The sequence below is a fragment of the Argiope bruennichi genome, chromosome 10, assembly GCF_947563725.1.
Source record: "Argiope bruennichi chromosome 10, qqArgBrue1.1, whole genome shotgun sequence".
Lineage (NCBI taxonomy): Eukaryota > Metazoa > Arthropoda > Arachnida > Araneae > Araneidae > Argiope > Argiope bruennichi.
Window position 1 is genome coordinate 120314780 of NC_079160.1, and position 12753 is coordinate 120327532.

The 12753-nt window shown below is 32.8% G+C and overlaps 1 protein-coding gene across 1 annotated transcript in view; it reads right to left on the reverse strand.

Moving 5' to 3' along the window:
- Window positions 1-466, reverse strand: part of LOC129988643 (synaptic vesicular amine transporter-like) — a 157866-nt gene extending 157400 nt beyond the window's left edge. The window contains exon 1 of the mRNA XM_056096911.1: window positions 368-466. The gene's annotated coding sequence lies outside the window, so the exon portion shown is untranslated. The remainder of the gene's footprint in view (window positions 1-367) is intronic.
- Window positions 467-12753: the final 12287 nt, after the last annotated feature.

A 12753-nucleotide genomic window follows, 5' to 3' on the forward strand; every position in this document is an offset into this window, starting at 1 on the left:
CTTGAGGCCGTTAAAGACAATACAAAAATTATCAATATCCTTGCGCATTTTATATATTATATATGCATGCAAGCAGCTAGATTTCTTTGTCCATTAAGTAGCTCTTTCTGGAATAAATCATAAATAGGCTGAATCCTTTCATTGCAAGAAATCCACATTTATTCATTAACTGAAGATCTAGAAATGGAAACTGTAGTCAATCGTCATTTTATATTGGACGATAGAGTGAGAAAGTTTCATTATAATTTTATAGATAAAAAAATTTCTACTTGCACAATGAAATCAAATGCAGTTTGAAGATACAATTTTTAAGAAATATTTGTAACATTATGGAAGCAAATCATTTAAAATAATTGGAATTACTCACTTTAACGGCAAAATCATTCTCAAATGAAAAACATTACCAAGCATGGGATTATGAAAAAAACATCTGCTTTGATTTTTTTTTTAATTCTAATTTATGCTGCAGCTGCGCAATCTGAATTTCTTGCTCTATAAATGAGAATTATCAAATATTGAATTGTATAAACAGGTGATATGTTTCCCATGCTCCAGAATTTTTAGTTACGAGATATGATTTTAAATGGATTTTAATCTGTTTTATGTATGTGCATTAAAAAAATACAACTGAAAGGTTCATCTATAAAGATAAATCCAAATTATACATGAAATCTATTACCATTCAATTTTAATACAGTGCGAAAAATTTACAATGCAAAGTTATCTCACTAAGCTAAAGTTCTGTTATAAAACGAAAACTCCCCCTAAGGGAACTGAAAGTGCATTTCTATATTCGATTGTTTTAATCATAATCAGTATCGATACTCAAATCAAGATTTCAGAGCAATAATTTTAAGACAAAATATTAATTGAAGTTTCATAACACAAATTTGGAATGCCAGATAGTTGCGATGGTAAAGATTTTGTCTAGTTATTATAATTAAAAGAATAATTAGGGAGCGATTATTGTATACGGCTTAAAAATTACCAGAAATTGCAAACATTCTTTATCAGAAAAATAGCAGAAATGTTAATAATTTTGTATTGCATATATTAATTGTCCCATCTTTATATATTTACTCTATACGAGATTGTTAATATTTAATGGCTTTAATAGCGCAAGCCTCTTGGATTTTTGTCCGTGATTTATTTATAAAGATCCCACGAGAGACTCCTCAAAAACGAGGATGAGAAGCTTCAGGCGTGGTGATTGGTTCTCGCCGGCCCGGTGGATACAGAAAGAGGCGAAGGTTGGCTCCCTCCTATCTTTAATAGGACGTACTTCCCTAACGAAAGGTTGTGCCGTGGTCGGTGATTGCCCATAGTACTAAACCCCAGTTCCTGTAAGAGTTGCTGTCGCAATGGTCCGGTCATTCAGTTTTATCCGTGTACCAATGGGCGTGTCAGAGTAGGAGGTGATTATAAAATCTTAGAATTGAAGATGCTTCAAACTAATTTAGCTTCTATGGTCAAAAAGGTTTGTTTCTTTTCTGAGCAATCCCGCACTTATCGAGAAAAATCTGAAAGATTAAAAATTTGAATTAATACACATGGTAATTGCAATGAAAAATTAAAAACAGTATCATAAGATTTATAAAGTTGATAAAGGTGATTCAAGAATATATGTAATATATAACGTTAATGTACGTGGCACAGAAATCTTATTTGTTGTCGAATGGCAATGGTATAATGTAAACAAAACGCCATACAAATGTTTTCAGGCTACTTCATTCAGCTATTTTACAACTGCACTTAATTCAATATTTCGTTTAACTAACAATTTTGAGCTGCTAAGTATTAGAATTTCTAGAGTGATTGCTTACCCGCTTCACTAAAAACTTAATCCAGTCACATGAAAGAATATATAAAGGAAATCAAGATGTTAGAATGTTAAGCCTATTTTCACTTAAAAATAGACTTAATGGTCAAGCCTATTTTTAAGTGAAAATAGGCTTAACCATCGCCACAGAGGAATTAATTATCGCTTATGGCTTACCCTCGGAAACAGCTGTTCATTTTCTCTAAAACTCATTTCACACAAATACTTTTTGCCTAGTCTTAAAATTACCTTTTTAATGATAAGAAAATTAAGTTATTTTTTAATATAATTTTTACTTTGGTTTCAACAATATGAAATTCAAACTAATCTATTAAAAAATTCAATATCATGCTTCTTCCAGAGTTAAACTTTAAATAATTTGCCTTCTTTGGACATTACCACCGTAATAATATTTCCACTTCGCTTTTATTACATAAAAGTGGAAGTGATTTATTGTACAGTATATACATTACTACAAATTACTAGGGTGTAAATTATGAAGATAGATTCAAATAAATTCATTTCATATTGATCTTTTTACTGCTTAGAAAGTCAATAACCTGATCGCCAAACACTACTAATTTTTCAGAAAACTAAATCTGATGCGATTTCGATATAGATGGTTCTAAATAAACCTGTTATTTAATCGAAAAGATTTTTTAAAAACTAACCTATTGCCTTTTTTTTTATTATTATTAACTCAATTTTTAATTAGTTTAAATGTAAAAAAGATTTTCTGATCTTTTATTCATCTATACAAACCTAAATTTACCAGATCCGAGTAATTCATATTCTAACGCGTAAAATATCAACTTCAATAAATTTTCAACAAATGTAAAATGGTAAAAACAAGTTCCATACGAAATTGCTGGTTCTCAGCAGGCACACATTTGGGTTTTAAATTGCAATTTTCGAAAAAAAAGTTAAGCTATACTTTCTGGGCTTTACATTATTTTTTCTATTTCATTTCAATGTTTCAAAAACATTTTTCCCATTGAGCAAAACCAAGTTAAATTATCAAAATCTACAAATCCACGAATTACATTATAACAAAAGATTCTAATGAAGTACTACAGGAAGATTTACATCTGTAAAATATTAAATTAAATGACGCTTTCCATCAATAGATTTTTATCCATTTTACGTCTATGATTGCAAGAAAGTGGTCCCTATTCTTGCAGCGAACCCACAAGTAGTACCAAAATTATATTACGCGTTCCCAATAAATGTCACTATCTTTGGCTCTAATCAATGAATTCGAGTATAAGATTAACCTCTCATTATTAGCAAATTTATCCTTTTAACATTATTAATTATTCCTTTTTCAAAATTTCGCGTTTTTATTACTTTTCCCGTTATTTTCATCATTATCTCCCTTATGATCAATCGTTGTCTTAAATTAATGTGTTGGAACTTTCAATTCTCACACCAGAACATATTTCGCTAGACATTATATACTTTCTTCCACTCGAAACATTTTCATAACTTCAAATCCACACACACATACATGCATACATATTGCCCAGACCAACAATCTACAAACTTCCCTCCACACATGCATTGCCCACATCGACACACCTCAAACTTCTCTCCACACATGCATAGCCCACACCGGCACACCTCAAACTTCCCTCCACACATGCATAGCCCACACCGGCACACCTCAAACTTCCCTCCACACATGCATTACCCACACCGGCGCACCTCAAACTTCCCTCCACACATGCATTACCCACACCGGCACACCTCAAACTTCCCTCCACACATGCATTACCCACACCGGCACACCTCAAACTTCCCTCCACACATGCATTACCCACACCGGTACTCAACTGATTTCACCCCATACATTGTCCATTCCATCTCTCAATAGACTACCTCAAACATCGTCTATTCTAAAGCTCCACACACTATCTCAACATTTACTGTACCTATACATAATGGTTTGATTGAATAGATTGTATTCCCGATTTCTAATCATATGTAGATGGAATAAACCGACAGTACTTCCTGTTCAGTACACACTTTATTCAAAGCAAGAGAGATCCCAAGGAATCTAATTTTAATGTTAATCTCAGATTAAATATTTTTCTTTGAGTTGGAGATGAAACTGGGTTTATAAAATAATCTTGGCACCACTGAATACTGAATTAACGAATTTGACATGAATTCAAGCATGATGCCAATGAGAATGTGTGACGTGTTCAAAAGCGTCAACTTTCTAGACCTTATGATTTGTCACAAGTATCAATTACCTATCTGCCGAAAATTAACTTTTGCCCAGAATTCGGTACGAAGCCGAACGAAGATTGTCACCTTGCAACTCTATACCATGCTTAATCAGTTTGATAATTACGCCGCGTGCAATCTGAACAGATTATAAAATATGTTTGGGAACGCTTTGTAATTTTAAGAATTCCCATCTCGCTTTAAAGGCTTATTTTTTTTATACAAATATTAAATTAAATTCATAACATTCAAGTAATTTTATTTTACTTTAAAATTGCGATATTTCGATTTATGAATATTTTATAAGTCGAAGAATGAATGCCTTCCAATAATGAGAGATTTCTAAAATTTCACATCTAAGACTTCCTGTTTAACAGTCATGGATTTCCTAGTTTGGGGATCAAATTAATATTTTGATTACATTCCAAATTTACATATTACTTAATAAGCATGAAATGACTAAGCAAAATTGTTAAACATTTCCGCAATTTGTTCTCGCATATTCTTCCATCTTCGCTGGAAATTCAATGAAACTGGAAATGCGATTAATCATTTAAAATATATTAAAAGCATATAGCTGATTCATTTTAAAACTTCAAATATGATGTCTTTCTTTATTTCTTTCTCGTGTATGTAATATACAGCAAATATAGTAATCGTCAAAAAATTTGAACTTGTAATGTTGACCTCCCTGGGCGGGAAAAACATTTATGGAAAATGTCTGACCATCTATCTGTAACAAAGCTAGATCAAAACCACTTTGAGTTAAACAGATGAAATTTGATACACAGTCTTCACATTAAATTTGTAGATTATCAAATTTTGGGCAAAATCCACTCAGAGGAAGTTTGTCTGCTTAGATGCTCTAATATAAATTTACATAATTTCAAACCGAAGGGAGCAAGATAAAAACTTGGTACATCTTTGGTGTAGAATTAACATCTATAGTGAAAACTGAATCGAATTTTGAATCAAATCTATCAAGGGGTCCACCATCTATATTTTCAGAAACGTTTAAACACAATTCGAAAATACAATTGCTTAAGATCAAATTTGATATTCGATTTCTTTTTTTTTTCTTTTGCTATAAATGCACTTCAATGTCAAATTTTGTTTTCGATCCGTTAGGAAAAACACGTCTAAAACAAATTTGCTTTTCCGATACTACTAAGCGAATGCTAGGGATTAATAGCCGAAATATCCATCAAGAATGACACGATAGATTCAGAAAAATTCTTAAATACACGCCAAAGATTAGTTTATAATAGTTACAAAATACTAATGTCATGCAAAGCGTTCTTGGGGAAGTACTTTTATTACAGAACGCGAGAAAGTTTTGGAGAAATTACAGCATCTGACATTATTTTAGATTTTATCTTTTATAATAGCAATATTCCCTTTTACAAATGCAAAGTTTCCCTAATATCGTTCAGAAATATTTCTGAAGTATTTCCAATTAAAATAATGTTTACAAATTCTTAGAATCTTATTCCTCAATACAAAAAAATTTGTTCAGTCCCGATTCTTAAAATTCGCTGTTTTTGTTTCCATATATTATCTCATCCCCGTAACAGAAGAAGTATTGTATCTCAAACAATCTGGTTTGACCGAATCTCAACAGATAATCATACAAAGTTCTCGGCTCTTTTTGCTTTGCAAAATTACTAAACTTACTGAAAGTATTAAATCCTTCTCATTGCCAGCAAAGAAATAATTTTCTTTCCATTATATAAAGTGGTATTTATCATGACAACACCCAAGCGGTTATTTGAACAGTGGTATATATTGAATGCAACATCGAATTTCGAATACGCTTAAATGAGATGAACTCCGAAAAAGTAGAACCGAGAAATTCCTTGAACTGTCATAACACTGATTGCATCATTCGAGATGCATTGAAATTTTCGGAAATTAAATAATGCCAGATTTAAATGAATTATTTGGACGAAACTAATATTGATATTTAATGGATAAACAAATTGAACTTATCACTAAGTTGCAAAGTTCATGAGCTAGTTCCGATGTCCATTTAATTAACTAATAAAATTATTGAACTTTAAAATAAAGTTGATTAAAATTTAAAAACATTCGTCACAGAGATTTGGTTAGAAACGGCATAAAAAAATGAGCCTTTTTATTATGACTTATCTGCTGCAAGGATTTCACTTCTCATTGCATTGCCACTCCTTTATCAGACTTTGTTTTCATTTCCAAGAGAGAACTAATCACCGTTTTAGATGTTTCTAATTATTCGAAAGACCTAGAATGCATTAGAATCTGAATCTTCTGAATAAAAGCGTAAGAAGTATTCATTACCTTTGAATACGGTGCAGATGCAGGCAGAAAACCACAATTATTTGACTCACTTGATGTAATCCAGTGCAAGAGACAGGAGAAAATATTGGAAGATTTATTGCTTTCGACACCAAGAATTGGGTACAGCAGAGTATATGGAAACTCAAGTGATGGCGAATTTTGAACCGAATACTCCTTCAAGATTTTGCTTTTTGCAACGATGGCTTCGGCATGGCTTGTACTTTCTCACATCTATGATTAGAGGATGATTTTGGACAAATGCTACCACTATTATTCTGAATTCTAAATTAATTTCTCCCCCGAGATACTGGAGCTGGAAAGAAAGGTCGTTAATCGTCGCAATAATTTATAAGATTAAAATTCATTCAGTTTTAATTCTTATATTAAAATTAAGAAATAACTTCACAAATATGAAACAATTTTCACAGCATCAACAAATCTAGTACAAAAAAACTGAATGAGATTTTTTTCATATATTGGATCCATGAAATTTTATCGCAATGAAAAGATACGCCGATTTTACTTCCTAGGGCTTGAGAACTTTTTGATCATCCCGTCATTTCTTAGAAATGGCACTTTAATTAGGATTTAACGTATTATAATGGACGCATGCAAAATATTAGAATTTCTCTGGTTATTGCTTCTCCAAAAACTTCATTTAGTCAAAGGAATGAATATGTAAAAGAATTCAATATAATAGAAACAAACGTCAGACATGGTTTAATTGAGAGTGAAAATAACATTCATTGCCACCAGATGGAAAATCACTACGGCATGCCCACGAAAATAGCTTCATATTTTCTGAAAATGCTTTTTGCATCGTCTTAAAATTAAAAAGTTCTTTTCAATGATAGTAACTTCATTTAATTTAAAATTCTTTTAATTATATTATATATTGATTTGGCTTTAACAGTGATTAAATTCAAACTCATCTGTCGAAAAATTCAATCGCGAGCTTTTGCCAGTGTTAAAATTAAGATTTAATTGAAATTGAAATTGCGTTCTTTGGACATTACTCCCGAAGTAGGATTTTCACTTCCGTTTTTTTTACATAAAAGACGTAATATATTATATCGTATATGCAATTTTTAATTTACTGCAATAAATTGTTGCAGATTGATTCAATTGTATTCATTCCATCTTGATCGTCTCACTGCCTAAAAAATCAATCTGGGTGAACAAGTTGGTCGCTAAAGGCGGTTAATGCTTCAGAAAACAGAATTTGCTGTGATTTCATTATCGATGGCACTAAATATAAAGATTCCTTTTAACCACAAAAATGTCTTAAAAACTAACCAATTACTGTTTATCACCTTCAATTATTTTTTTTCTCGTAACATAAAGATTTAAAGCATCCTAAAGTTTGAGAAAGTCATCACCATCAAATATATTAAAATTTTTATGTGGATTTATGCAGAGTAAAATTTATAAATAGGATAACTGATAAACCCTTACTCTAAAAAAGAATTACGTGAAGTACGAACTTCTAAAACTTATTTTGTAAACGCCTACAACCCACAACCCAAAAAAATAACGACGCGCGAAATATAATTCTGGACTCGGCATACTATCCTAACTATCTGAATTAGTAAATGGTAACCAGCCCATAAGAATACTAGAACTAATTTTTAACCCATAATTGTTTCCAATATAATATCTTTTCATACTCAATAACATTTAAAAATATCTTACCTTTGAATTATCAGAATTTCGATGCCATTCTTCAGAATATAATTCCTTCGCATGCAGCATGGTTTTCAGATCCAAGGTGGGTGTAGAATTGAGATGTAGTCTTATAATTGAAGGTGGTTGATACGTTATTTTCTAGCAAAATGGCACCAAAATGGTTTTGCAATTCAGAAAAATTTAATACCTAAAAGGCAAAGTACATTTTAAAGTAGATCAAAATGTCTAGCAATATCATTTCTAATTTTGTGTTAATACAATTACCACAATTTAGTAACTTACCAAATTCACTCGTGAGATCTTGAGAAAACATTTCCTGTACAGTCAAAGACCATCGAAGTCGGTCCACTTTACATCTAGTGGCAAGATGAGAGTACCTAGAATACATTCTGGCAGAACTGGCGTTCCAACAGGGGCAACGGAATTCTCTAGTAAAGCTCTTTCGTTAAGATAAAACTCTTCTTGCATAATTTAAAACGACAAAGGATTTTTTTTTTTATTTTTTTAACCTTGTGAGGCACTGTTTAATTTAAAATAGTAAAAGCTGAAAGAATAGTCATTTAAAAGGAGAACTCTTAAAACCGTTTCTTCACTACTGTGAGTTCCCCTCACATTTATATATGAAAAATATCTTCTGGTAGCTGAGGCAATTCGTACATAAAGAGTCATTGGCCTTCTGCGGCAGAAGAGTACCTTTGTCAATAGATGTGAAATAATCTAGGAACTTCGTTCTTGAAAACAGAAGAAGCAAGTTCTCTCAAATTCTTCGAAGATTTTAGAACACAACCATAAAATTAAATATCTTCACAAAAATTAAATCTTTGTGCTGAAGATACAGGTAACTTTCAATGTCTTGGTAATTCATATTCCTTGGTTTTGTTAAATTCACATGAATTCTTCTTGGGCTGATAACGGAGCAGAAAAATCTGGAATTGATGATTCTATTCTCTCACTCAAAGGAAAATATCAGGCAAGTTATTGGCACTTGCTCGCCACTTCTATGAAATACTCCATCGTTAATACTTCTTTCGAGTTCATTCAGAACTGAGACTCCGATTTCAATCCATTCTAAAATATTTCGAATAATTCATAGCATCTCGAACGGAGAAATTCAGTTCTCTCAGGAATGAATTGCCAAATAAAAATTATCAGTGTCAATGCAAAAAAAGAGAAGTCCCAGGTACTTGAAAGAAAAGCTAAATCTCTAATTTTTATTGTAATATTTTTTTATTATAATTAATTTTCAAAGTTACTTTAGGAAAGCTCAAAGCTCCATTCTCGATTTCAATAATTTTATTCTCGCATCTAATGGATATGGATGTATTGAATTTTAGAACTGGTCACTTGATTACTTCATTTATAGATTAAATATTAATACTAACTTTATTTAAATTGATTTCACTTAAATTTATTATAATTTAAACTCAGAATATTTCTCGTACATTTCGAAAAATCCTCAGTCCATGTACAAATTCAGAAGATTTGTTCCACTTTTGAAAGTAATTCGGTTCATTCAAACGAAATCGACATTCGATGCATACATTCAATTCATGTTGCCATTCAAAGCTGCATTGTGTAGTTTTGAATAGCAAATATAAATTATTTCCAAACTCGCAATGACTGGGTCTTAATTCACCAGGCAATCAATCTCCCTATCTTTTAAAGAAGGCTACACTAAAAATGCCTATTATTTTTGTATCTAGTTAGTATTTGAGGTTTGGCAGAATTACATTTTCGGTAGGATGAGAGAATGTTTCGTCCAATACGGCGTGTCTACTACAATACATCTTTCAGTGGCATCAGAAACTTAATGCAATTGCTCTTTTCTAATACTTAAGCTCTCCAAAATCGCAAATATTAATTTAATCACAGAAACTTCTCATATCAAACTGAAAAGTTCAGGGGTTACATTTTTAGTTAGATCTCTGGTTTTAAAATAGACTCCTAAATAATATTTTAAAATCCTATGTTTAATTGTTCAAAATTTTGAAAAGACTTTCTCTGATCTTTTATTCATCTATACAAGCCTAAGTTTGCCAGATCCGAGTAATTCATATTCGAAAGCGCATATGTCGACTGCTCACCGAGGCCATAATAAAAGTGTAATAAAAACAAATTGAATCTGGAACGACTGGTCCTCAGCGAACGCATTTTTGGGTTTAAAATTGTAAATTTTAAAAAAATGAATTTTACTATCCGCGTTCTCCATTATTTGTCGATTTCAGTTAAGTGTTTTTTAAACACTTTTCCCATATACTATGAAGAAAAACTTAAATAACTAAAACTTGCAAATCCACGTATTGCATGCTAACAAAAAAATTCTAATGAAGTACTGAAGGAAGATTTGTCTCAGGAAAAGGTTAAATTAAATGAAGCTTTCCGTCAATAGATTTTCTATCAATCGAAATTTCACGCCTTTAATACAAGAAAATGATCCCTAGGCTTGCCGAGAGCTGACAAATAATATCAAAATTATATTACATACACCCAATGATGCCACTATCTTATAATCTAACGCATTGAGATCATAGCCCATAATTGACCTCTGGCTCACGATTACCTTGAAAAATTATTCCTTTTCATTTGTTATCATTTCCCTTGTCAAAATTTAGCATTCTCATTACTTTCCCCATTATGTTCATCATCTAATATTTTTCTTTTCTACATCACTCGTTTTCCTCCATTAACAAGCTGGCACACTCAATTCTCACATTTTACATGCATTTTACTAATCTTTGTACACTTTCTTCCACTTGAAACATTTCCTAAAACTTCAAAAACACACAAACACATGCATTGCCCACACCAGCGATCTACAAATATTCCTCACCACACACGCATTCCCCAAATATTCCTCACCACATACATGCATTCCCCAAATATTCCTCACCACATACATGCATTCCCCAAATATTCCTCACCACACACATGCATTCCCCACACCGGCGATCTACAAATATTCCTCACCACACATGCATTCCCCACACCGGCGATCTACAAATATTCCTCCCCACACATGCATTCCCCACACCGGCGATCTACAAATATTCCTCCCCACACATGCATTCCCCACACCGGCGATCTACAAATATTCCTCACCACACATGCATTCCCCACACCGGCGATCTACAAATATTCCTCACCACACATGCATTCCCCACACCGGCGATCTACAAATATTCCTCACCACACATGCATTCCCCACACCGGCAGTCCCCAAATATTCCTCACCACACATGCATTCCCCACACCGACAGTCCCCAAATATTCCTCACCACACATGCATTCCCCACACCGGCAGTCCCCAAATATTCCTCACCACACATGCATTCCCCACACCGGCAGTCCCCAAATATTCCTCACCACACATGCATTCCCCACACCGGCAGTCCCCAAATATTCCTCACCACACATGCATTCCCCACACCGGCAGTCCCCAAATATTCCTCACCACACATGCATTCCCCACACCGGCAGTCCCCAAATATTAACCCCACATTGACACTCCTGAAATATTTTTCAACCCACATGCATTCCCCACATCATTTTACCACACGTATCGCACATTCCAAAGCTTCACTGACTTTACCTAATGTATTGTTCATTCTATCGTTCCACACCATCTCAACATTTACTTTACCTATATTCAGTATGAGGGTTTGATTCCATATACCGCTGTTGGAATTTCTAATCAAGCAAACGCGGCTACACTTCCTGTTGAATGACCCTTAAATCAAAAAATCGGAAATAATCCAAGGGATCCAACTTTAATGACAATCTCGGAGATTAGATTTTTTTTTCTTTAAATTGGACATGAAAACGGGCTTTAAAAATAATCCTGGCACCACTGAATTTGACACGTTGAATTCAATCAGAATGCCAATGATGAGCAGATAATATATGACCTGTTCAAAAGCTTTAGCTTTCTAGACATGATTTACTAACTATCAATTACCATCTACTGAAAATTAACTTTTCCCAAGAATTCGGTATCAAGTAGAACGAAGACTGTCGACTTGCAACTCTACATAATACTTAATCACCTTGGCAATTCTGCAGCTTCCAATCTAATCCGATTATAAAATATGTTTGGGGACGCATCGCCGTTTAAATATTTCCCATCTCGTTTTCAGATCTTATGAATTAACTTATATTTGTATTAAAAAATAATGTTCCAGTCATTTTATTTTACTAAGTGTCAAATTCAGATATTTCGATTTACGGTATTTTATCAGAAGCGGAAGAATGGATATTTGCTGGTAATGCGAGATATTTATAAAATGCGTCATTTCAGAATCCTTATTTAACAATGATTTCCTAGTTCAGATGGATCGGGGATCTATTTTAATTACATTTCTAATTTACAACTTAATTACCTAATAAGCATAAAATGGCAAAGAAAAATTGATAAAACTTCCAAAAAAAAATTTTCTGGTATATTCCTCATTGGCAAATCCATTAACGATACTGGGAAATGGAATGATCATTTAAAAGATCAAAATCATGTCGCGACTCATTTTAAAACTTCAAAGCTAACTATTCATGGCCTGCTCGTATCCATTGTTTTTTCGTTACTGCCTCGTTTGTAACCATCAAAAAATTAGAACTAGAGATTTTTGGAAAATGTACATGAGAAAGAGAACTCAAAACCACTTTGAGTTACATATCCGAAATTTGGTATGTGGTCTGTACACCAAATCTGT